This window comes from Lepus europaeus, chromosome 4, assembly GCF_033115175.1.
Source record: "Lepus europaeus isolate LE1 chromosome 4, mLepTim1.pri, whole genome shotgun sequence".
NCBI classification, from domain to species: Eukaryota; Metazoa; Chordata; class Mammalia; order Lagomorpha; family Leporidae; genus Lepus; species Lepus europaeus.
In genome coordinates, this window is record NC_084830.1 from 8,324,736 (window position 1) to 8,347,668 (window position 22,933).

The window sequence follows — 22,933 nt, forward strand, 5'->3', positions numbered from 1 at the left end:
GCAAATATGAGGCCATTTTATATAAGGGGCTTGCTCACCTGTAGATTAAGAAAATTATTTTAAAATTTCATTTTGGGCTAGTGTTGTGGCACAGTGTGTTAAGCCATTTCCTGTGATGCCAGCATCCCATATGGGCATTAGTTCAAGTCCCAGCTGCTCCACTTCCAATCCAGCTCCCTGCTAATATGCCTGGGAGAGCAGCAGAAGATGGCCCAAGTCCTGTGTCCCCATAATCACATGGGAGACCCAGGTAGACTTTCAAGGCTTCTGGCTTTAGCCGGTCCAGCCATGAATGTTGCAGCCACTTGGGGATTAAACCAGTGGATGGAAGATCCCCCCTCTCTCTCTCTCTCTCTCTCGACTCTGCCTTTAAATAAGTAAATAAATCTTTGAGGATTTATTTCATTTGAGAGAGCTCTCATTTGTGGATTCACTCACCAAATGCTTGCGATGGCTGTGCCTGCACCAGTGCTGCAGCCAGGGGCTGAGGACTGCATCCAGGCCTCCTGCATGGTGTCGCAGGAACCGGCTCACCTGAGCCATCAGTGCTGCATCCCAGGGTCTGCACTAGCAGAAGGCTGGTGACAGGAGCCGGAGGTGGGTATCGAGCCCAGGCACCCTGATCAGGGACGTTTGGTTTCCTACTTGCCAGGCCGAACACCCAGCCCGCGTCTGCGGGTTCTGCTGTCCACAGGGGTCCTGGAGCCAGTCCTCTGCTGGTACCACGGGGTGGCCTTGGGACTGAGTTTGAGCACTATTTATATGTACAATTCACTGGGATCCACACAGCCTGTGAAACTGGATTGTAATTACTGGTTCTGAAAAAGAGCAGTTGTGCTGTGTTCTCTCCTGTCCTGAGAAATTTTGAGGTTGGGGTGAGTAGTGCCCGTGAGAAAGAAGAAGAGGTACTCGTAGATGCGTGTCAGAGAGAGGTCAGGTCAGGGCCTGCATCACAACCTCATACAAAATGCATCTTCACATCTCCCTTGTTAGCTGATTTGGGATTATTTCCTGATAGCTCTGTGAACTTGATTGATTGGCCCATTCTCTCTAGGAAATGATGCCAGATTTCTGTTAGCATTCTTGTTAGCTATCAAAGCCTGAGAATGGTATTTTAGCATAATACTTTTATTTTTTTTTTAATTTGATTTTATGTATTTGAAAGGCAGAATTAGAGAGAGAGAGGGAGGGAAGGAAGTGGGGGAGGGGATAGAGAGATGGAAGGAAAGAAAGAGAGGAAGAAGGGGAGAGAGGGAGAAAGATCTTCCATCTGCTGGTTCACTCCCCAGATGACTGCAATGGCCAGGGCTGGCTGAGTCAGGCCAAAGCCAGGAGCCCAGACTCCATCTGGGTCTCCCACGTGGGAGGCAGGGGCCCAAGCAATGGGGCCACCTTCCACTGCTCTCACATTAGCAGGGAGCTGAATCAGAAGTGGAGTAGCTCATGGGGTTTCGGTGTCACAGGTGGGGCTTTAACCTGCTGCACCACAGTGCTGGCTCCAGCACGTTTCAAAATCCAGAAAGCATACTGATTGGACAGCTGGGATTATTTTTATTTTCATATGATGTTGGCTTTTTAATATATCTTACTTCTGAATATCTCATATTAAAAATAAAGTGCTGGGGCTGGCACTGTGGCTCACTTGGTTAATCCTTTGCCTCCAGCGCCGGCATCCCATATGGGCACCGGGTTCTAGTCCTGCCTGCTCCTCTTCCAGTCCAGCTCTCTGCTGTGGCCCGGGAAAGCAGTGGAGGATGGCCCAAGTGCTTGGGCGCCTGTACCCGTGTGGGAGACCTGGAAGCAGCACTTGGCTCCTGGCTTCGAATCTGCGTAGCTCTGGCCGTAGCAGCCATTTGCGGGGTGAACCAACGGAAGGAAGACCCTCTCTGTCTCTCTCTCTGTCAAGTAAAAAAAAAAAAAAAAAAAAAAAAATGAACTGCTACCAATAGCCCAGTTGAAAAATAAGTAAGAATATAAATGGAGCAGATTGAGAACATGATGAAATACTCAATCTCACTGATAAAAAACAAAATCAAATAAGAAGTGAATGTCGTGGGTTAAGCCATTGCTTGGGATGCCTGTATCCCAGGTTAGAGTGCCAGTTCAAGTCCTGGCTACCCTGCTTCTAATCCAGCTCCCTACTGATGTGCCTGGGAAGGCAGCAGATGCATCCCTGCCACCCATGTGGGAAACCCACAGATGGAATTCTGGGCCCCTGGCCTTGGCCTGACGTAGCCATAGTTGTCAAGCACTTGGGGGAGTGAGCCAGCAGAGAGATCATTCATTCTTTCTCTCTCCCTCTCATTCGCTCTCTCTCTCTCTCTGCCTATCAAATAAATAAATCAATCTTTTTAAATCAAAACCACACCAAGATACCATTTTTTCACTTCTCAGATGAGAAAACCTTTCAAAGTTTGAGACAACCGTTGAGGAAATAGCTGGCGTTGCTGGTGACAGTGTGAGTGACTGCAGCCCTGGCCAGGGTCAGATTGGTAGAATCTGTGAGAGGTGCACGTGCCTACACACTCTGACTCAGAATTGCCCTGGGTAGGAATTTCTCCTGCATGCCTGGAGGATCAAAATGTTGATGCTGCTACTTACTAACCTAGTTGGGCTTAGGAATTCCTTTTTTTTTTTTTTTTTTAAGATTTATTTTATTTATTTGAAAGAGTGACATGGAGAGAGGAGAGGCAGAGAGAGAGAGAGAGAGAGAGAGAGAGAAAGAGAGAGAAGTCTTCCATCCCTGGTTCACTCCCCAGATGGCCGCAACGGCCAGAGCTGCGCCTACCCAAAGCCAGGAGCCAGGAGCTTCTTCCAGGTCTCCCACACAGGGGCCCAAGGACTTGGGCCATCTTCTACTGCTATCCCAGGCCATAGCGGAGAGCTGGATCAGAATAGGAGCAGCTGGGACTAGAAACAGCACCCATATGGGATGCCAGCGCTTCAGGCCAGGGCTTTAACCTGCTGCACCACAGTGCCAGCCCCTCCTTTGCCTTTTAGAGCCAGGGTCTCCTTTGAGGATTGTGAACAATGATACAATTATCTCAAGGGTTATTTTTGATGTAGTTGTTGCTGTGAGGGACCAGAGCAGAAGGAACAGCTCCCTGCAGCTTAAGGCAGACTCTGCCCACAGGCTCTGTCCTGGTCAGTTGCAGGGAGGGAGAGAGAGAGAGAGAGCGAGGGAGAGTGTCAGAGAGAAGAGAGATACTGATCTCCCATCTGCTAGTTCACTCCACAGATGGCCACAATAGCCAGGGCTGGACCAGCTGAAGTCAGGAGCCTGGAGCTCCGTCTGGGTCTCCCACTTGTGTTGCAGGCACCCATGCACTTGAGCCGTCTTCTGCTGCTTTCCCAGGTGCGTTAGCAGGGAGCTGTATTAGAAACTGGAGCAGCCGGGACTCATCACAGGCGGCAGCTTAACCCTCTGTACCACAGCACCTGCCCCTCTTCTCTAACGTTAGTCTATATCATAAGCACTTCCATTGCTGGTTCATTCCCCAAATGGTCGTGACAGCTGGAGCTGTGCCAATCCTAAGCCAGGAGCCTGGAGCTTCTTCTAGGTCTCCCACGTGGGTGCAGGGGCAAGGACGTGGGCCATCTTCTACTGCTTGCCCAGGCCATAACAGAGAGCCAGATCGGAAGTGGAGCAGCTAGGTCTCAAATCAGTGCCCATATGGGATGCCCAGCACTGCAGGCAGCAGCTTTACCTGCTATGCCACAGTGCCGGCCCCAGTTTTTTTTTTTTTTTTTAAAGATGTATTTATTTTAAAAGTTTGAGTTAGAGAAAGAGAGCGAGAGAGAGAGAGAGAGATTCTTCCACCCGCTGGTTGACTCCCCAGATGTCTGCAATGGCCTGTGCTGGGCCAAGCTGAAGCCAGGAACCAGGAGCTTCATTTGGGTCTCCCATGTGTGTGACAGGGGCCCAAACACTTGAGCCACCTTCCACTGCTTTCCCAGGCCATTAGCAGAGAAGTAGATCAGAAGTGAAGCAGCTAGGACACGGACCATTTCCCTTATGGGATGCCAGTGTCTCAGGTGGTGGCTTTACCTGCTTTGCCACAACACTGGCACCAGGTTTCTTTAGTTTTTAGCCTAATGTTCTTTTCCTGTTCCAGGATCCCATTAGGATAACACATTATATTACTTGTCTTTATAGGCTTTATTTGGATTTGACACTTTATTAGACTTTCCCTGTTTTTGATGACCTTGGAAATTTTGAGAATTACCAGTCAGATACTTTATAGAACATCTCTCTTTATGTTTTTAAAGATTTATTTATATGAGGGGCCGGCGCTGTTATGTAGTGGGTAAAGCTGCAGCCTACAGTGCTGGCGTATCATATGGGCGCTGGTTCAAAAACCCTGGCTGCTCCACTTCCAGTCCAACTCCCTGCCAATAGGCTTGGGAAAGCAGTGGCAGATGGCCCAAGTCTTTGGGCCCCTGCACCCATGTGGGAGACCCGGAGGAAGCTCCTGGCTCCTGGCTTCAGACTAGCCCAGCTCCAGCTATCGAGGCTATTTGGGGAGTGAACCAGCAGATGGAAGATTTCTCTCTCTCTGCCTCAGCTTCTCCCTCTCTAACTTCACCTTTCACATAAAAATAAATAAATATAAAAAAACAAAAAAGATTTATTTATTTGAAAAGCAGTGTTATGAAGAGAGAGAGGAATTTTCCATTTGCTGGTTTCACTCCCCACATGGCTGCAACAGTAGGAGCTGAGCCAAGGAACTTCTTCTGGGTCTCCTGTGTGGGTGCAGGGCCCAGGGACTTGGGCCGTCTTCTGCTGCTTTCCCTGGAGCATTAGCAGGGAGCTGGATGGGAAGTGGAGCAGCCAGGACAAGAAACTGACACACAGCTTTACCTACTACACCAGTGTGCCAGCCCCTACAGAGTATCTTTCAATTGGGATTTGTTGGTCTTTAAATTATAAATTATACCTTTCTGTGTGTCTGTTTTTCAGTATTTCTGTAGACATTGCATTATCTTTATTGAAACACATTCTAGTTCAGATGTTAGACAATTTCATTAATCGTATAAGAACACTAAAATTCGTATTTCTCTTCTACAGTGTATGTTCTTGTAGTCATGTGTGTTATTCCTCTTTATGTTATAAAACTACTCAGCATACAGTGTTACTATATTTGATTTAATCTATCCATAGTTTAAAGGTATTTAAAATATACAAATGACTTTTACAAAGTTTTATAATTTAAAAATTAAAAACTAAACATTAAAAAATTTGAACAGAGTCAATGTAAATTTATCTGTGTGCTTAGCTCTTCCGATGTTCTTCAAGTCTGGGCTTCTACCTGACACATTTCCATGAGCTCGGATAATCTCAGCGTTTCTCACCCGCTGGCTTCCTGGAGTTGCACTCTCTGTCCTGTTTCTGCTTGGAAGTGCCTTGCTCTGTGTTGAAGGTGACGATCGCAGGAGCACAGCACTGAGAAGCTGTTCCAGCTTTGTCCTTCGTTGCTTCTACTCGCATCACATGCCTTTGCTGGAAGGGAATTTTTTTCCTCTGGCTGGTTTTCAGATTTTTCTTTGATTTTTAGGTTCTCCTCACATTGGCATCAGTAAGTCTAGATGTATCTTCTTCTGTGTTTCCCCTGGTCGGATCTGTTCGCTTTCCTCAGTTTTGGACGTGATCTCTTTAAATATTCCTTCTGCTTCTTCTGCTTTCTTCTTTCCCGCTCAGAACGGTAGCATCCCATCCTCTAAGCTGTGACTGTCTCCATGTGTTGCAGTTTGCATGATTTCTGTTGGCTTTTCTTCTGCTGTGTCACATCTGCTCTTAAGACCATCAAATAACCTACTCATTTTGTATTTAAAAAATCATTCACAATAATGTCCTTTTTTAGCTACAGACATCTCTGTGTATGTAAACAGTGGATCCTGACCGAATCAGGGTAATCACCATTTCCCCTTCATTGGCATTTATGACTGGAAGCTGGGTGCTGCTTTCTTCGATTTGTTCTTGAATACACACTAGGTTATTGTGAACTCTAGTCTCCTGCTACGCTGTGTAACTAGGAGCTTACTCCTTTGGTGTACCTCTGATTTGGTACCCACAGTCCAAGCTCCTTGTATTCCTCCCCACCCATCTCAGCCTCTAGTAATCACTACACTGTGTTCAGATTGAGGTTTGTTTGTTTTATTTTCAACTTCCACTTAAAACATGAGAATATGTGGTATTTTTCCTCCTGTGCCTGGCTCACTTCACTTAACCCAATGTCTTCCAGTTCCATCCATTCTGCTGCAAATACCAAATGGTATTCCATATTCATTTTTCTTGATGTGAGGCCACATTTTCTTGCTTCTTTACATGTCTCATAATGTGTAATTGAATGCCAGGTGTTGTGTGTGAAAAAAGAGCAGAGTCTGAGGGTCTTAACAGTTGGCCTTGAGAAAGTAAATGCTGTGAGTGTGGGGGATGGTGCGTGAAAGGGTTAATGTCGGAGGTCTGACTGCTGTTCCCCAAAGACCTACTTAGCAGCATGGCCCTTGGCTGGCATTTGGGAACTTGGAGATCAGGAGAGCTCCCAGCACCCTAGCTGGTAAGAGGAGCTTCCTGTGTCTAGAGTGTTTGCACTAACAGCGTGGCATGGGCTGAGACCTGCCCTCCCTGGGTGCTGCAGTAAGAGCCCTGCCACTGAGCCTCGAAGGAGCCTCTCTGATGGGCAGCGTGGGTCATCATGACTGCCCGACCAGCTGTTGGAGAGAGCAGCAGGGCACCTGGGACCCCATGGGAGAGGACTCTGGGCGGCTTGTGCCTGCTTTGCTGTGGACCCCACTCCATACACTTCTTCCCCTTGCTGGTTTTTCTTTGCATCCTTTCAGTGCGTGAGTCGCTGAACCTGGGGAGAGTCTCAGGGACCCGCGATGGAGGAACAGATCAGTCCAATGTGTCATGGAGCTGGGTCTGGGCGGCTCCAGAGTTGGGCCTCTGCTATGTTTGGATGTCCTAAGAGCACCATCAGGGCTTTGAGCAAGGTTGGGCGTTGTAGCAGCAGTGAGACTCGGGAAGTCACTCTGTTTTATAGCTTGGCTGCTGGCTTCCTAAGTCACGTGGACTGTCTGTCAGTGCACAGGCCAGCTGCCAGCTATGCAGAGTTCCTGTTCCTCTCAGCCCTGCTCCTGGCCTTCTGCTCCTGGGAGGCTCTCTCTTCTCTTCTGCCCAGCCCAGGCCTAGAGAGTCTGTGGTGCCCATGATGCAGGCCATGTGCACTTGGGAAGGTGCAGGTAGGTTTTCTCCACATCCCCTCCCCTGGTCCCCAGCCCCCATGCGCTTGGTGAACTTACCTATATTACAGGGGGGAGGTGGATGGCACACTATGCCAGGGATGAAAATAGCCAGCGGTTTCTTTTCTCTTAGGTACTGCTTGTCCCTTTCTGGAGTGAGTTCACTTGGGTTTCTTTATGTCCTCAGCAGTTTGATGGGTGATAAAAATGATGCATGTTGTTGTTACTGTGGGAGTGATGCTCCCTTGTGATTTTCGGTAGCCTACCTGGAAGGTGCAGGACACCCACCCATGATGGTGACGGTGCCCGCCTCAGTGCCTGCACAGGCTGGTGCCCACTAAACGTTCACCTTGACCTCCTCTCTGCAGACACAGAAATTTCAGCTGGGAGGAAGGAGCAAAGAGAGCAAGTGAGGCAGAGACTGCTGCTCTTGTGGAAAATCTAAGTGGATACAAAGCCACCAGGAGAGCACGCTCAGCTTCTCTTGTTTAGGGGCTTTATCCACGGGAGAGCAGGGAGACCCTGGAGGTCCATGGACCCTTGAGAATGTGCCCTTGGGAGAAGCCACCACATGCAGGTCTGATGGAAGCCTTTGTCCTAGAGCCCAGAGCCATTCTTTTTTGACACCGTGGCTCTGCGGTGAGACTGTCTTTGAATCCAGCTCTGCCATATCTGTGTCTCTGTGGGCAGGTGACCTAACTTCTGTAAGGTGCTTGTAACACAGGGACAAAGGCAGAATTGCATCTGTTGTTGCCACTGTACATATTCTAAGTGGTAAAAGTGTAAGCACAGTGGGGTCAGCCTGTTGTTCTCACATGTTGGCCTCTCACAGACTTCCTGGTTTCCTCCTTTCTGTCTTTGCTCCAAGATTGTTCCAACTGTACAGTTCCTCCCTCTTTATCATGATGCCTGTGGCATGGTCTGTTTGCTCACGGAGTCACAGTCCTCATACTCCACTGTCGCGGTACATTCCTTTGCAATGGGCGTGGCCGTATAGATATAGATATAGATATAGATATGAGAACCTTACCAGGTGCATCTCCCCTATCCAGTTCCTAGCAGATGGCTTTCTTCTCACGGAGTGAATATCTCTCCTCGGCGGCCTTGCGTCTCCCTCCTAGACCTGCTGCCTCCGTTTCCAAACCATCTGATTCCTCTGCAGAGGGGCCTTGCCCTGCATTTTCCCATGCCTGTCTCTTGACGCTGCTTTCGGCTCTTGTATTGCCCCAGCACACGTCCCAGGCCTTGCAGCAGTGTAGGGAGTTTGCACTGGGGCCTCGCTCCCCTGTGTGGCTGTCAGTGTACCAGGTGACTCCTGACTTCTGGGAAGCAAGTCAGAAATTTGGTATGCGATGTGCAACTCTGCGAAAAGAACAAGAAAACAATCCACAAGGAATCAGCAGTTTCTGAAATCTGTGCCTTTGGGAAACCATTTAGTGTGACTTAATGCCAACCTTTCCTTCTTGCTTGAGAACTTCTTCTGTCCTGAGACAAGAAACCCTCCTGGCTGCTTGGCTCCTTCCTGTGCCCCCTCCTGGCTCCGGAGGGTGGCAGCTGCCTCTCCGGTGGCCAGGAGTGGGTAAGCAGCCACGGCTATCACCTGAAAAGACGCCATTCAGTTTACCTCTGATGCAGGCGAATCCCCAACAGTGTGTGCACTGCCTGTTGTCAGTTTAAGGTTTGCATCGTGTGCTTTTAGAGAGCCAGGGAGGCGTCAGGGAGATTTCTGCCGGTGATTTCATGATCTGTGATGAGCTTTTCCCCTGTGCTCCCCATGGCCTACCTGGTGCCACAGTTTAACACCGAGAATTCTAAGAGACAACATGAATATAAATAAAGTGCTAAACTTTCATTCAATTCTTTTTTACGAGACTTGCACATGTTTTGGGGGTAGAGTGTGACATTTCACTACATGTTTACAGTGTGTATTGATCAATCAGGGCAATCAGCATGTCCCCCTCCTTGGCATTACTTTGTGACCAGAGCCTCGGACCTCCTCCCTTCGCTTGCTCAGAAAACACAGAGTAGGTTGTTGTGAACTGAGGTCCCCCAGCTGAGCTGTGTAGCACTAGAGCTGACAACCTCTGTCCAGCGCTGATTTTCTAAGTATATGAAATGCTTACACATTCATTCACCTGGGCACCAGGTACTGCTGTGTCTGGGCAGGGGCTTTTGGGATGAAGCCAGACCTCTGTTTGCTCACAGGCCTGAGAAGTAGCAGAAAAACAGACAAGGTGCTACAAGAAAGTTATGTGCAAAGTGTAGAAACCCGGATGACGAGTGAGATAATCATTCCAACTGTATCATTAAAAAATGTTGTTAAAGATTTATTTATTTGAAAGAGATTCTTCCATCCACCGGTTCACTCTTCAGATGGACACAACAGCCTGGACTGGGCCGAATCCAGGAGCCAGGAACTTTATCTGGGTCTTGTATGTGGGTAGCAGGGACCCAAGCACTTGGGCCATTTCCAGCTGGTTTCCCAGGTAAATTAGCAGGGAGCTGGATTGGAAGTGGAGCAGCTGGGACTCTAACTAGCACTCTGATATGGGTTGCAGGCCTCACAAGAGGTGGTTTAACCCACTGTGCCACAGTGCAAGCTCCATCACTGTCATTTTTAAAAATTCATGTTTTAATTTAATACCCTATTGTGCAACAACCTAAATTAAATTAAATTAAATTTAATACCCTACTGCACAAAACTGTAGATTTAGAACCACAGCAACCAGAAAGCTCTCTGATTGTTGGGCATCTGTGAATCAAAGGGAGCCTGAGTCATTTTCTGCCGCATTCCCGACCATACTGTGCCCATGTGAAGCTGAGAGGAATCACGGATATTAAAGACACGGGGCACCCGGGCGTGTAGAGTCACAGGGCTAGGTGCTGACCCAAGCCAAAGTGGTATCTGGACGAGACCAGCCAGTGCTGGGGCTGGTAAGTAATTTATTCCCAGTTTCCAGCCTAAACTTTGTGAGCAAGGATGGGAAGTCAAGACAGTAGGGAAGGATTTGGAGGCAGGTGCAGGGTGACAGCCCGAGAGCCTCAGGACCCTTCAGAAGGCTGGGTCATCTGGTGTTCCTTGTGGTCTTGTGGTTTTCCTTGTGCACAACATATTTATGACCCAGTAGATGGTTTCATCTTTCTGTTGGAAAGCTCCACCACAAGGCTGAATGCCTAAATACCTAGCATAGTTACAGCACAGGTGGGCCGCAGCTGTGTACTTGGTATAATAACAGGTGTTTTCTGTGCATCACCTTCTATTGCCCTGAACAGCCCTACAAGATAGCACAAATTGAATATGCCTTATCCAAAATGCTTGGGACTTAAATGTTTCGGATTTCAGATTTTTTTTTTTCAGACTTTTGGAGTATTGGCATAAATCTAGTGAGATATCTTGGAGACACAAGTTTAAACATTGCATTTGTTTCTTTCATGTGCACCTTATGTGTAGATCCTGAAGGTAGCATTATATAGTATTTTTTGTGCATCTGCATTTTGACTGTGGCCAGTCACACGAGGTCAGGTGTGGAATTTTGCACTGTGGCATCAGGCCAGCTCTCACTGCATCTTGGGTTTTGGAGCGTGTCAGATTTTCAGATTACAGAAGCTCCCTCTCTATTTACGTTTCCATTTTACAGGTGGGGAAACTGAGGCTCCCCATCTAGTTAAGCAATGTGCTCAGGACTAACAGTTACTGGTTACTAGCTGAGAAGTTGGAGGTGTGTCTCTGGTAGACAAAGCTACTCTCTCCATTATGCCATACTTTCTGGGTCTGGAGTGAAGCAGAAAAAGATTTTTACCCTTTGTCTTTCTCCCCCTCCCTTCTTTGCATAAGCCCGAAGTTGTATGGTTAGCTTTCCAACTCAAGCAAAACCTTTAAGCAGAATTCTGAGTGTGAAGTCACCAGCCAGGATGCTTTCCCAGTGCAGTGAATTAGTGAACCCAGGGGCCGAGGGTAAGAAGTGACATGCAGGATTTCTGTTGGCAGCATTTGCTTTGCTTCTTGGTTCTGCATGTGCAGGAACGTGAGGAGTCAGAGGCTGCACAGGCTTCTCTGGTTTCCTTTGAGTGTGGGCGTGGAGTGGGCAGGGCAAGGAAGGGACAGGACAGGGATGGTGATGGTCAGAGGGGACGTTTGCTCAGTTGCCTTGGACTGGAAAGTCCTTACTAGAAATCCCTGGGTGCCATCTTTAGCATCACTGTATTGTAGATTTTTAAAGCACCTCTGGACAGAAAAAGGAAATTGGATCGTTTTATGCTAAATTAAAATTCTGTCTAAAAGTGTGCTATATTTTCTTTGGAAATATTGCATTTTTGACAGCACGAGCGATTACAAAAAAAAATCAATAATCAGAGAATGCTTAAGAGTCTTCCAAGCTCTTGCACGAAAAGCAATTAGCGTGGATTGATTTACTGTTATTTATTGTGATGAGATAATTGCCTCAATGCAAGACATGTTTGAACTTGTGGTGCCCCATGGTTTTAAAACATTTATTCTTTTAAATTGTTTAATTTATCCCTGGCCTTATTTTAAAACCACGATAGCTTTGTGCTGGTTAAATGATGTGAAGAGCTGGCTTTGTCTCCCTGGATCTTTACCTTAGGCTTGGTTTTGTTCCTGTTGTGGATGACCCTGGATGGCACCACGTCCCAGCCTGGTGCTCTGGGGTTTGAAAGTCCTGATGAGACAGGGTAGAAAGAGCCAATGCAGCCTCCAGCAAGGCTCGAGTTGCAGACCAAAGGGCGGCACACAATCCTGCCTGCTTGGCACTTGGCTCTGGGGACAGGGAGAAGGTAATAGTGAATGTGTCCTGGGGATGTCAGCCCTCCTTCGAAATCTTTTGCAGGAGGATCTTCAGAGGCCACCCATTGGGATGTGAACCCACGGATGCTGCCTCCCTCCCTGGGCACTGGTGTGGGGCCTTTGCCTTCATCTCTTACCCTTTGTCTGCTGCCTGCAACTCTGGTGTCACTGGGGGTGGGCGGAGCTCGGTTCTGTGCGTGTTGTTCCTTCTACCCTGAGCTTGGGCTGGAGAAGGGAGTGAGGATGGAGTCTTCCAGGTGCAGGTGCCCTTGGGAGGTTCCCTGCCTTGCACTCTACAGCCTCAGTCCTTTTCTGTGTGAGGGGCGCACTTCCTGGTCCAGGGGGTCAGATGTCACCATCTTTGGTGGTTGGCCTGAGGCCTATGGGGTGCAAAGTGGGGGACCCATGTGGCTCTGCTGAATGACTCTCAGACACAGAACAGACTCCAGGGCTGATCTCTGTCCTGATGTAACTGACACATTGCAGTCTGCCAGCCTGAACCATCATCCAGAACTTTCGGGAAGGTGGGTGACCATGGGTGGGTGGTGGGACTTAGGGCTTTGAGAGTCAGTGTGGCAAAATGTCTCTGAGAGGAAGAGAAGCTACTTCTGGGCACATTTATCACCGAGTTGTGAGGTTTGTCTGGTGGTCAGCAGCCAGGGCGTTTGTTTCTGTGTGCTCTGTGTTCTGGTCTCTGGTAGCCAGTGCAGCAGGAGCACGGGCATGGCCCCTGTTCTCAGGAGGCTCGCTCCACCTGGGGAGATGGATCAGCGCACTGGGGGCTGGTGTGAGGCAGTGCAGCCCAAGTGTGTTCCTTGTATGCTAGTTCTGCAGCTGGTGTGTGGAGGGCACACAGTCTGCAGTGATTCTTAGCCTTTCCCAGAGTGCCTGCAGCACAGGTTTTATGAAACAGACATTGGGAAGTTCTGGGTTTCAGAGAATCTAGAAGTACAGAAAATAGTAAAATGACCAGCTGCCATCCTGCTTTGTGTATCTGCTCCTTCAGTGGCTTCTGGTCATTCTCAGAGGTACAGCCCGAATCCTACAGATGGTGGCAGGTGCCAGGAGCTCAGTACTTCACTGTCCATGCTAATAACTGGGTAAACATTGCCATGCAGGATGCTGTTTCCATTGTCCTAATTCTTGCAATAAAATGAGCAGCTTGGGTCAGGAGTTTAGCCTAGCGGTTAAGTTGCGTGCATCCCGCATCACAGTACCTGGTTCAATACCCAACACTAGCTCCTGACATCAGCACTGCTGCCAATGCAAACCTTGGGAAGCAGCGATGACAGCTCAGTAATAGAGCTCCTGACACCCACGTGGGAGACCTGGGTTGAATTCCCAGCTCCTGGGTTTGACCCAGCCTTGCCCTGGCCATTGTGGACATTTGGGAAGTGCAGCAGAGAATGGAGTTCTGTCTGTCTCTCTCCAGATGTCCCTCAGCCTCTCAAAAAAAAAAAAAAAAAATTAAAAACAAAATCAGCAATTTGCCCAAAGTTGCTGAATCCTGACTGGGTCTAGGTGTCTCCCTGGCCCCGCAGGTGCCTACCAATGAAAGATGGTAAGAAATGCCCCAGGCTCCAGAACTCTCCATGGCAAGTGGTAGGGAGCCCTTCTCAGAGCACCCATCCCGACTTTTGTCCCCAGAAATAACATCCAGGTAAACCCTCAGTTTGAAACAGCTGTCACTTCATCCTTTGCTCTCCAGGGTCTGATTAGATAAACTCAAGTCGGAATCCAGAGTTCTTGAGGATTTGGGATCCTGCCTTCCCCATCCCAGCTGCGTGCGTCTCAGGGCGACGTGGTGCTAGCTTGCATTTTAGGGGATTGATGGCTACCTCAGACATTAATGAAAACACCTCCATCTTCCTGTCAATTTTTCTCAGCCGCAGCAGCGTCGTCGTAAATCGTAGGTGCCCCAGCCCGGAGCCCCCGAGGAGCACTTGCATAGCCCAAGACCATCTCTGTGTGCTGTGTGACTTGATTTAGGTTTGGCAGTGCTGGAGCTAGAGTTAATATTTTCTCCAGGCCTGTCACTGGGCCTTCAGAGAGAAACTCTGTTGCACTCTCTGCTCTGGACATTTGGGTGATTACGGTGGGTAGAGGGGAGCACAGTTATGTTCTCAGTCCTGGGTCTCCTCGCAGAGATGATGGGATGCCCAGGTCTAAGTGTGGTTGTAGGTAGCAATGGTATTAACAGTAGCCCCTGCCTGGGTGCTTGCTGCCATTCTGGGCATTCATGTAAGTTGTCTGTAACCCTCGTGGAAAATGTGGATGTGGTGGGGGTATCTGTGCCAAATCCATTTAATCATCCATTTCTTTCTTTTTCTTCTTGTGAAACAAGTGTATGCAGAATAGTGCTTGTAACACATGAGTATGGTGTGAAGAATGATGAGAAAGCGAATGCTGTTGTGGCCATCTCCTAGACTGAGACTGCTGCCCATGGTCTAGGCCTTCCGTGGGGTTTTCCAAAAGCCCATCCCATTCTCTGTCCCAAAAACAACCATTATCCAATTTATCTTGGTTTTTCTTTATAGTTTCATCATCCAAGTAGGCATCCATAATCAAAGTAATTTAGCATTGTGTGCTTTGGAACTTCACGTCAGAATTCACTGGATTAAATTCATTTGAATCATTGACAGATTGATTTCTGGTTTTCCATTTAACTACATAACCATCAGGGTGTGCACCTGCTACCAGGCGATGTGGGGGAGCTCAATCTGCTGTTGACTCCGCTGTCAAGGGACTGGCAGCCTGGGGCAGTGGGCGTGCAGGCGGCAGTTACACCCTGGCAGGCAGGGTGAGTGCCGTGGTTTTACCAGGTGTGTGTGTCGGGGGACAGATGGGAAGGAGAACTTACATCTCCCTGCAGGTGTTAGGGAGGGTTTCTGGGATGGAGGCGGGGAGAGAAGCACATGAGACAAGACTCTTGAAGGATGAGTAGGAGTTTGTCTGGTGAATGTTTCTCCCCAAGACAACACAGAGACATTTTTAGTAACTTGGACACAAAGAAAATGAAGTCTGGTCCAAATCTGTAATGTTGTAATGTTTGTTGTTGTCTTGAAGGGGAGGGTACGCACTCTGACAGTCCAGGGCCCTGACTGATGCTGTGGCAGTCTGAGGCTGAATGCCTTGCTTGGAATTGAGTCCAACTTGTTCTTTCAGACAAGCGTGGCACATTTCCACTGTTGTAGGTAACCACACCCTCTTCTCGCTCTGGTGTTGTATAGTATTAGAATCGATGGATAGATCCTTTTATTTTATGAGAGTTTTGAGAGGGGGAGACACAGAGTTCAATCCCAAGAACTCTATAAAAAGGAGCACCAAGGTCAGAAGCACCGGAGTGGAGGCCTGCAGGAAACTGGCAGAGGGACAGGGACAGCCTCACTGAGACCGGGAGTTGTCCTGGAGCTTCGTCAGGTAGCTGGGACGGGGTGTCAGATACGGCTGCCTCGTGAGGGTCTGCCAGCATGGTGCCCCGGGCAGAGTGAGACTGAGAAAGGCCCTCAGGTGGCCATGGAGAAGGGTAGGGGCAGAGGGACCTGGGGGGGGGGGTGGTTCTTCTCCCTAAGGGCAGCAGGAAGTCCCCGGATGGGATGGTCCGATCTGCACTGTGACAGATGATTCTCAAGAGACTGCCCTGAAGGGTCACAGAGGAGTTGGGAGCCCAGTGTGGGCTGGGCCTTCAGGGAAGGTGCACAGACAGCAGGGCCAGCGCCCCAGGCTCAGGCCTCCTCCATGCGGTCGGTACCCCAGAACCCTCTATGCCCACTCCGCCTTGCAAAATGCTCTCGGCTTAGCCTGGGTCTGGGGATTTGTTGGTTTGTTGCATTAATCTGTTGAACACGAACACATTTCTAATTAAAGAACATATTCTGTATAGAAAGCCTGGAAAAATGGAAGTTTATGAAGAAACTAAACACAACCCTAGTAGTGCCTGCTGTCCTAACCTTTTGGTCTGTGAGGGTAATTCAGAAAGTTCATGGAAAATGCCTATTATGAGGAAACAATGCGTGGATTTTGATTTTTACTTTTTTGCACCAACACAAACTGACTTTTCATTCCATTTTCTCACGAACTTTCTGAAATCCCTTTGTGTTCCCCTGCTGTTGTCCGCCTCGCCTACAAGGATCCTTGGTACTCCCCAGCCTTCCGGGGACAGCCCTGTGCAGAGAGGGTGTTCCCGTGTCACGCAGGGCCGGGTCCCTGCAGTCATTGCTCTGGGTGCTGCCGTCCGCAGAGACCACAGCAGACCAGAGACAGCAAAAGGAAGTTGTGCTCTGCCTGGGCTTGCCTTTTCATATCGGGGGCAGCGTTTGGCACAGTGGGGTGGGCTGCTGGCGTCCTGTATCAAAGTGCAGGTTCCAGTCCCAGTTGCTCCACTCCCATTCTAGTTCTCGTTAATGCGCCTGGGAAGGTAACAGATGATGGCCCAAGTGCTTGGGCCTCTGCTACCCACGTCGGAGACCGGATGGAATGCCTGGCTATGACCTGGCCCAGACTTGGCTGTTATGGGCATCTAGGGAGACAGCCAGCATGCGGAAGATCTCTGTCTTCATATAAATAAATAAGACTTTATTTTGTTTTTTAAAGAAGTGAATCAATCATATGTTGTATGAGAAGCTCATAAATCCTGTAGAAACAATAAATCAGCAGAAAGAAACGAGGAGTGCTGGGGCGGGAGAGGGAGCCCTGTGGGGCCGCAGCATCGGCCGTGACCTCTGCAGGATCTTGTCTGGTAGGGGCCCTCCCTCCTTCTGGTGAGCAGAAGCCGGCAAAGCAACCTCTCTTCACTGAGAAGCCGTCCTTGTACCTGGGGTTGTGTAACCGATTGCAGTGCCATGACCTTGAACATTACCTCGTCCCCAGCCTCTTGTCTGTTCTGAAACATTCCCGAGGTCCTTCCTCCAGGCTGGTGGGGATGGGCCTGGCCTCCCTGTAATGTAGTGAGAGGGCTTGCGGGACCCAATTTGATGTGTGAGGCTGGACTTCCTGTCCTCTGCCGCTTGGGTGCCTCTGTTCCAGGATCCAGGACAGTATATCCCCACGTTGTGCAAAAGTGGATTTGACCTGCTTCCCTGGAATTAATACAAAAGCTTGCAATTTCAGCCTCAACAAATTCAGTTGCACTTTTTCTTTCAACTCAAATTGTGGGTCTTCAGCGTAGCTGTTGAGAAAGATCCTCAGCTGACACTTAGAAAAATAAGTTTTTAAAAAAATTGTATTTAGTGGAGAGACAAAGTGAGGGAGGGAAGGTGGGTTATGGAGGGAGAGAAAGAGAGAGTGCCTGTGCTGGTTCATTCTCCAGGTGCCTTGCCGTGGCTGGTGCTGGGCCAGGCTGATCTTGGAAGTGAAGAGCTTGATCTAGGTCTGCATTAGGAAGCTGGAATTGGGAGCAGAGCCAGGCATGAACCCAGGAACCCTGATATGGGATAGGGGCATTCCAACAAGCAGGTTAACTGCCGCGCCATGTGCCCTGCCCCTGCCATCACCTTTGAAAAAGGAACACATCGCAGCCCTCTTCTGGCTCCTCCTCCCCAGGACCTGCCGAAGCCAGCTTTTGTGTCCACTGTGTTATTGGATCCACAGTAGGCTCCCTTACCAGGGCTGACCCCTAATGGCAGGCCCACTAGGGGGCCTGGTTGGATTTCTGTGCACTGGACTCTGGGATCCTCCCTCCCTGAAGGCAGCATCGCTTTGACGTGGTGACCGCACCTCCCCTGAATCTTCGTCTCTTATCCTTCTTCCTCAGCTCACCGTCCTTGCCCTGCCCCTGTGTCCCAGGGCATCGTCCTGCGGCTGCCCACCTTGCCATGTTACACGTTCTCTTACCTTGGGTGTGTTGAGTCTCAGGGCACCTGCTAGTTACTTGTGCTCAGATCTGCACCTGCAGCCTGGAGCTTTCTGAATTTCAGACTCGGGTCTCCAGCCACCTCCTGGACCTCTGGAATTGCAGATACACACCCGCTCTGACCCCTTACCTGTAGAACTGCCTCTGCACTGGCAGCCCCACTCTGCAGAATCCTGGGAGTGGTCGTGGGGCTGTCCAGTCGCCTCCCTCCCACACAGAATCCCAACCCTCAGGTTGGATTGACTTTCCTCCCGCCACCTCTCTCGATGCTGTCTTCCTGTCTGTAGTTTTGCTCCCATCTCATGTTAGGGCCTGGTTGTCTCTTACCACCGCAACAACTCCTACTGATTCCCTGCCTCTGGTCTGTTCTTTCCAAGTTTGCCCTCCATTGGCTTCCAGAATAGTCTAAATGGACAGATGGCCATGCCATTCTCCTGCCTGGGACGCCCATCTCCTACTGTCACCTACCTAACCCAGCACCCTGAGCCGGCTGGGATCCACCCTCATCTTCTGCCCTCTGCAGCCCTTGCCTCAGGGCGACAGTACAGTGACTGCCCGCGTTTCTCCCACCTTCCATGGTATTCTTTGTGTCTAGAAGTTAGTGACTAGATCAGAACCCTCTTTTGTCTGGGAGATCCAAGACCATAAAAGTGTGCTCCTCCCAGTGGGGCTCTGTGGGAGACAGATGCTCAGGGAGTAATGGCCAATGGGAACCCAGCTCATCTGTCTGTCACTGACTGTGGTCAGTGCTCAAAATCCAGTGCAGGGGCTGGTGCTGTGGCATAGAAGGTTAAGCCTCTGCCTGCAGTGCCGGCATCCCATATGGACACTGGTTTGAGTCCCGGCTGCTCTTCTTCTGATCCAGCTCTCTGCTATGGCCTGGGAAAGCAGTAGAAGATGGCCCAAGCGCTTGGGCCCCTGCACCCACGTGGGAGACCCAGAAGAAGCTCCTGGCTCCTGGCTCTGGATAGGCGCAGCTCCAGCCATTGTGGTCATTTGGGGAGTGAACCAGCAGGTGGAAGACCTTTCTCTCTGTCTCTCCCTCTCAAATAGATAAATAAATCTTAAAAAAAAAAAAAAAAAAAAAGTCCAGTGCAGAACAAGTCCCAGGCCTTGGGCAAGTTCCTTAGCCCTGTGTGTCAGTTTCCTTGTTTGTACAACGGGCATGATTAGCTGAACCTGCCGTTTGATATTTGGTGAAACTTAAAGGAATCAACCTGTATAAAACACTTAGGTATCTGGTGGGTACCCGTGAATATGAGGTAGAATAGTAGCCGTTCTGATATGTAATCTCGGTTGTTTGGTTAACGGCTCCTGTGCATCACTTAATAGTAGCTGTGACAATGGACTTGCTTTCTTCTTCTTGAATCCCCTTTTCCTGGACCACAGTAAGAACTTGGCTGTTTTGTTCTAAGTGAACTATGCTGCTCTCGTCTGTGTATATCTTCCCTCTGGCTCCAGGCCAGGAAACTCTGAATAAATACCTTCTCTTTGGAGATCTAGTGTCATTTGATAGTTGCAAGTATCTGACTTAGAAACAAAGTTTGATGATTTGGTTTGCCTAGACAGCATTTAATCTTTGGAGGTGATATCTGAGTCCCCAAACTCATATAGATGCAGAACATCACAAATCTGCCTCATTCATCATTGTGTCCTGGGGTCGGAGAACAGTGCCAGACTCATAGCAGGAGGTCAGGAAACGTGTGCTTCGTAGATGAAATCTCAAGACGTTCGGCATCAGTGAGGCGGTGAGACGTCATGTCCACCAGGGCTTAGCTTCCGTGCCTGCCTCCTGACCTGCTGCAGCCCTAGTGCTGTTCCCTGTGGGACGCTGGCCATGCCTCAGCCCAGAGCTTGCTCAGCTCACAGGCACCAGAGGCAGCTCTGTCTCCACGGTGCAGGAGAGAGGACCCCAAGCAGAAGTTAGGTGGCAGCTGCTGTTGTAGCTTGAGCATCCCTAACCTGTAAGTCCAAAATGTAACATGTCGCAGAAACTTTTTGAGTGCTGACATGACACAAGTGGAAAATTCACATCGTGAAATTTTGTTTCCTGAGCAAAATCACTAAAACATTGTACAAAATTACTTGTAGGCTTTGTGTGTAAGGTGTATTTGAGACACATCTCCTTAGGTCTGTACACACAACCGAAAAAATCTGAAATCCAGAAAAGACTCTCAGTCCCGAGCATTTTGGATAAGGAATTCTCAAGCTGTAGTGAGTATGAGGGAGCAGAAGCAAGACCGAGGAAGGAATCAGCGGGGTTTATCTTTGTTCGTTTATCTTTGAGAGGCAGAGAGAGGGCTCCCATCCCTGGATTCACTCTGCATTCGGCCTCCCGGGTGCCCAGCAGGAAGGCGGAATAGGGAGTGGAATGGGACTCAAACCCAGGCACTCTGGTAGGAGATGCAGGCCGGGGACTGCAGCACCACTGTCTGCCTCTAACCCCGGCACCGTCCCTCAGGGGAGGGGCTGCTGGGGCCTGGGAAGCTGTGACTTCTCTGCATGGAGGCAGAGCTGAGCAGACCTCGTTCTGCCGGGGTTGCTGCGGAACAAGGCTTTCTGTGGGGGGAAGGCGGGTCCAAGTCCAGGGTCCCTTCCGACTTAAGAGTTCGACATTTTGATTGCAACTGGCAGCTCAGAGACTGACCTTGCTTCTGGGCTCACCTTGTGTTTGCCTAAATGCTCACCTTTCGGCCACTTTCCTCCTCGGTAGTCTTTAATCCGCCCCGTGCCACAGGAAGGAGGGGAAGGTCCCGAGTGAGGTCCTGCCTCAGCTGCCCCCCCCCCCCGGTGCCCCCTGACCGCCCGGTGCCAGCAGAGAAGCATTTCAGCTTTTCTTTTGGTTTCTGTGTAAGTGCTAGCATGGCAAAGATAATGACTTCGTAATATTTGCTTTTCTTAGAGATGAAAGCGTACAAAAATAGTTTAGCTTTTACTCTGGAATTTTAGGCTGTTGTTTGTCCGCTGCTCAGTAGATAGAAATCCAGACTAATTTTGCATTTGCTGTAGCTCCCTGTGTGTAATAAACTCTTTGGGCCAAACCATGAGGATTCTCTTACGTGAGGGGCTGAACATAGGAACTTAGCACAGGCAGAGTAGTGGAGTGTGGTCTGGATGCGTGGCCAGGTCCCGGGAATGTGCCACAGTGTGCTGATACCCTGGAGTGACCGCCCTGTGTCTTTCTGCCCAAGAATGCCCTCCTGGGGCAGCACCTTCCCTCTGTGCTGGGCTAGCACCCCTCTCCGAGCCAGAGTGACAGATGGAGAGGGGCAGGGGCAGGATCTGGAGAGGTTCTCCAGGAAGGGGATCGGGCCCCATAGATGGGAGGGGCACCAGGAGAGAAGGAGAAGCCAGGGTGCCTGTCCGTTTGAGAGAGCAGCTGATGTCACGCAAAACCTCCTGTGTTTATCTAAGGCACCCACCGAGAGTCCCTGTGGAGATGCCCATCTGTGGGCCAGGGCTTGTAGATCTAGCCTGGCCCTGGGACAGCACCTTGGGGAGAGCCCTCCTTGACCATCAGGCCTTGGAAGCAGATCTAATGAGTCACCCAGCAGGTGCACAGTGTCATGGCGCAGGGTGGCAGCTGGAGGAGGCGACAGGAGAGCTCAGCAGTTGTTTGCCCTGGGGGTTTCCGAGCCCTGAGGGGTGGGGGGAGAGCCTGGGCAGGCTGTGAGTGGGGACTGCTGTCTGGGGTTGGGGGTGGGGAGGATGGTCAGGAGTGTGAGGGCTTAGGCAGAGGGCAGGGTAGGTTCCTCTTCCCCTCTCCCCCTCTCTCAGTGGGAAGACTTCAGCACGTTTGTAGGATTGAAGAAAGCTCTGAAAGTGGGAGAGAGAGAACCCTTCCCCTGCTTGTGGAGTACTTCACATTCAGACGCCACTGTGGCTGTGTGGCTCCTCTGGGTAATAACAGCGACGCAAAGATCCGTGAGTGGACCAGTGGAGGAGTCAAGGTGGGCTCACGGACACCACGCCACATCAGCTCCTGGGTGCTTGGCCAGCGCTGTGGTGACAGGAAGCATGGCTTTATACAGCTTCCCGGGCGTGAGTTCGTGTCCTGTTGTTAGGTTCTCACAGCAACCGTACAAGGCGGGTGTTGTCATCTCTCCATTTTTCTGATGAGAGGGTTGTGCCTAGAGAAGATCCCCCACTTGTCTGAGGTGCCCCGGTCCCATCTGAATCCCCTGCACATGCCGCGTGTAGCCACCACCGTGGGCCACACCATGCACCTCTGTTCCTTTTGAGCTGGGAAGCTGCTCTCGGCACATGGGCCCAGATCCCTGTAGCACTTGTGTCTGAGTCGTAGAGCACACGTCTTAGGACAGGGCTGGGGAATGTCCAGCCGTGGGCTTGTAAGGCCGCAGAATCATTTGGTCTGGCTCTGCCAAGGCAACTGCAGGTGGGACTCAAATTTCAAAAAATCTATTGCAAGCTACTTTTTAAAAGTAACATTTATTTATTTATTTGAAACAGTTACAGAAAGAGAGAGATCCATCTGCTGGTTCACTCCCCAGATGACCACAATGACCAGTGCTGGGCCAGGCCAAAGCCAGGAGCCTTGAGCTCCATCCAGCATCTCTCACTGCTTCTTCCAGGCCATCGGCAGGGAGCTTGGGTTGGAAGTAGAGTAGCCAGGACCCAAACTGGCAGCCGTATGGGATGCCAGCATCCCAGGCAGTGGCTTTACCTGCTACCACAATGCCAGCCCCAGCAGGCTAATTTCTAAGTTGATAATCTTATATGGCTTGTGATTGATGTTACAAATATCAAAATGGCCTCTGGTAGAACAAAAGGTTTCCTACCCCTGGTAGGAGGATACTCAGCGCCTTTCTGCCCACAGGTAGGGGCTTGAGATGTGATAGGAATGTAGATGCACACACATGTGTCGCACAGCCGACGGCCAGGTCTCACTGGGGCCCCTCTGGAGGCCTGAGCAGGCCTTCACGGGTCCCCCAGAGCAGTGTGTAATAGGCAGACCGACTGCACGACTCATCTGTGCCCTTACCCGGAAAGTGCTCGTCTTGCCCAGGTGGGCTTGG

At 50.0% G+C, this 22,933-nt stretch overlaps 1 protein-coding gene across 3 annotated transcripts in view; it reads left to right on the forward strand.

Annotated features, from left to right (window-relative positions):
• Positions 1 to 22,933, forward strand: part of ZFAT (zinc finger and AT-hook domain containing) — a 330,215-nt gene that overhangs the window by 265,994 nt on the left and 41,288 nt on the right. The gene's annotated exons all lie outside the window — the stretch shown is intronic.